Source organism: Solanum stenotomum, chromosome 11, assembly GCF_019186545.1.
Source record: "Solanum stenotomum isolate F172 chromosome 11, ASM1918654v1, whole genome shotgun sequence".
NCBI lineage: Eukaryota > Viridiplantae > Streptophyta > Magnoliopsida > Solanales > Solanaceae > Solanum > Solanum stenotomum.
Genome location: NC_064292.1, coordinates 25271319 through 25275000, shown reverse-complemented (window position 1 = coordinate 25275000; position 3682 = coordinate 25271319). Strand labels below are relative to the sequence as shown.

The window sequence follows — 3682 nt, the reverse complement described above, 5'->3', positions numbered from 1 at the left end:
CAGAGTACAAATCATTTTAAGGGCTCTAAACTAGTATAGTCATTGAATATGATTCTTAAGAATTCCTATACAGAGTATGAAAATTTAAACGTTCATTCAGATAAGTTTTCTTTCATAAAGTAGTTCAAGAATATCGACTTTGCTTTAATTTAAGGAATACATACCTCGATAGTTTAACATTTAGAAAGATAAAATCAAATACGCAAAATTAAAGTAACTAGTTGATACTTCAAGAAATCATTATCACTAGTATTATCACAAGCAAGGGAAACAATACTTTTGAAAAATAGCGAAATTTTGTTATTACAACAAACTAGCATACATTGTTTGTTGGCTCCTTATATCCATCACTTCTTCCTCCTCATTTTGTGCTTCCACTTTTTCCTCCCAACTATCTTCGAGTTTTATTCTCCTGAATCATCTATTAACCACAACCCACCCTCCATAAGCAAATAACTAGAAGATGAAAATGTTTGGAAAGTAACAGAACACAAACAGATGGAAAATTTGATTCTTTTAATTACTTTTGGTTATCCCATTTCATATATCACTTACACTATTAGGCCAAAAGTTCTTTCACTTTCATTCTCTTAGGATAAATTGTTAAATTCATGCCCCCACAATATGAAAATGACCTAAAGAACAAATAAATAATATTTACTTAATAATTTCTCTAACAATTAGTAATCTAGAATGTCATGTTTTGGTCACCTCGCATATCTTTTTTTCTTTTTTCTAATAGATAATTAAAATATTGAACCATAACTCAAGTACGCTTCAACAAGAGGTTGAGTGTGTTTGGCAGCAAGGGAATTCAAGATTGTTGAGAAACTTAATCTAATGAGTCAACAAGAATATGTGAATCTCATGTTTTCTATTATTATGATAAAAAGGACCAGCAACAACTGGCCCTGAACAACTTCATTAGCTTCTTAACATGTAGTAGAATACAGAACGTCACCAAAAGATCTCCAATTCTTCCATCAGTTAAGGAATAGATAGCACTAGAATTATCTTTATATCAATGACTAAAATTATGGTTCTTTTAGTATTGAGCAGGTGAAGATCAACTAAGGCATTATGTGTCAAACATTACACTAGAAAATGAATGTCAAGCTCAAATTATTAACACTGCAGAAAATCTCTGGCAAGACAGTGCAACTAAACATAAGAAAGATAGAACTTATAATTGGGATCAAAGTGCCAAGCACAAGTAGATTTGTTACTATACAATAGGGAAAGTAGTACTTATGAAATTATGCAAGCATTGACTAAACAAAAAAGAAGTTCAAACCACTAGAACAGGCCACACAAGAAGCAAGATACAATTACTCAATGAGTTTAGTATAGATGTCGCAACTCAAGTCAACAAAAAACAGTTCTTCCACATAAAAAATAGCTCATAAAATAAATAACCAGTTAATGTTGATCATTAAATACTATGAAACATGACATTGACATTTAGCATGATTTAGAAAACACAATAGATCTATATTCGCCTTATATGTTAATATTGACGTATTTATAACTCTGTTTTTAGCAGTACAAAGGTGTCAGTCATTTGAAATGCATCTTTGGATTAAATTGATCTAATCTCAAAATTCAAACTAAAATATATAATGATTTTCTACATTGTTCAGTCAAATGCAAGAAAATAAAACAAGAGTAAATCTCAGAAAATGATCAAGTCATTGAATTCAATGCTTAAGGATAGAAGTCCATGTTCGGCATATACAAATTATAACCATGGCTCCCAACTATAAATACAAAATAGAAAAATAGAAAATGGTACTAGCAACTTAGTAATTGTTTCTTTCATATTGATATGTGATCTTTTTCTATACCAATCTTTTGCACTTTCAGAACTCATCCATGCCCCTTACAACAGTAAATCCTCCCACAAAGTTTAAATAACATAGTAGGATAACTCAAAGTCATCCTTTTCTGCTTCTACATAACACTCTAGTTATATATATATTGGTGTATCACAAGACAATCTCACATATATTTTGCTAGAACTTTAAGAATCGAAGTAGATAATTGCAGCAATCTTTATATATATTAGCTTACTTTGACATGAGGTTCATTTCTTCCTTTTGGTTGTGGCATTAAGGAGAGTAGAGCTTAAGAACTCTATGTCAAAGTAACCTCTTAAGTAATGGTAAAATCATCACAATTAGTGTATCCGTTCAAGTTAATCAACTCACATTCTATTGTTCTCTTCACCAAATTTTAAACAAATCCCAATGTCATAAAAGGAATCAATAATTCAAATTCCTGGCATATGTTCCATATATTTAGTATTTTTCATACAAAAAAAAATAAAATAAGTTCTATAAAAGTGAAAAACAAACATGAAAAAAATAAAAGATTAAGAATTCAACAATGAGTAATAACCTGGGCTTTAAAGTGGTGTGAGCTATATATAATGTAACTAGAAATATACTTCTGAGATAGACTAAACATTTGAATTTCACCTTCTTCATTGTCATAATTAGCATGTATCAACAAAGGTCTATTTGTAGTTGTGATACATCGAATTCTCCTCCCCAAAATTAATCAGTAAAATTAATTATTGTACTCTGAAATCAAAATTATCATTACTGAATGTAAGCATCAACAAGTGAAAAATCAAGCACAAAATAAATCGAATAAGATTAAAAAAAACACTAAAAGAAATACAAAAACTGTAACCCTAGAAAAATATATTCTTATACAGTAGTATATGAGTGTTGATCCCTAAAATTGAAATTTAACAATCGAACATTCAATTACCTAATAACTAATGAGAATCCATGGTATAATTTCTAATTAATCGAAGAGATAGAAAAAGAGAGAAAATAAACCTTAGCATGCTACGAACTCCCACCATAGAGATTTAGGTTACTAGGTTTCTCAACTATCAATGGAGTTTTCAGGTGGCAAATCATGATTTTCGACTGGCTAAGTGTGAAGCTTCAGATCTGAGAGATGAGTTGTGTGGGACTATTTTGGACATTGGGATTAAGAAGAGTGATTAGGTGGTGTTTGGGGAAATGGATAACCTCGGAAGGAGGCTAGCCGATGGCTACAACAGCCATGGAATGGCTGAGAAAGAGGAGTAGCAACGAAGAGACAAACTTTAGCCAGAGAGGGAGCTCTCAAGCGTAGGGTAAAAAGGGATTTGCTAGAGAGAAGATGAAAATAAATTTTATTAGAACTTTTCTTTTATTAATTAAGGTGTTTTTAATTTTTAATATATTTTCTTAAAAAAAAAATTTAGGTGGCGCGCATATGTCCCGCTCAGTAAGTGCATTCGGGACCGAATATTGATAATTTAACACACCATAATAATCAAAATAGAGAATTAGAGACCGAAAAAAAGTCTTGTGCCTGTAAGTATATATTTAGGGACTAGATTTTCTGCCCATCCCTAAATATTGGTCCCTAGTAAGCCTTTTTCTTGTAGTGATAATTGAGAGAAATGGTAAGGTTGCATGGAGTTCCATTGTCCATTATTTACGATCGTGGTACCCAATTCTCTTCTAAATTTTGGAAGTCATTTCAAAACGGTCTTGGCGCTTAGTTTAAACTTAGTATGACTTTTCATCCCCGAACCGACGGGCAAGCGGAGCGTACGATCGAAACTTTGGAACATATGTTAAGGGACTTGAGTGATCGATTTTAAGGGTAATTGGGATGA

The 3682-nt window shown here is 31.6% G+C and overlaps 1 long non-coding RNA gene across 1 annotated transcript; it reads right to left on the bottom strand.

Moving 5' to 3' along the window:
* Positions 1-210: 210 nt before the first annotated feature.
* Positions 211-3194, bottom strand: LOC125845295 (uncharacterized). The gene is made up of 2 exons (XR_007444254.1): positions 2847-3194; positions 211-421 (listed from the first exon to the last, which is right to left on the bottom strand). It is a non-coding gene; the product is annotated as an uncharacterized LOC125845295 (long non-coding RNA).
* Between the last annotated feature and the right edge of the window lie 488 nt (positions 3195-3682).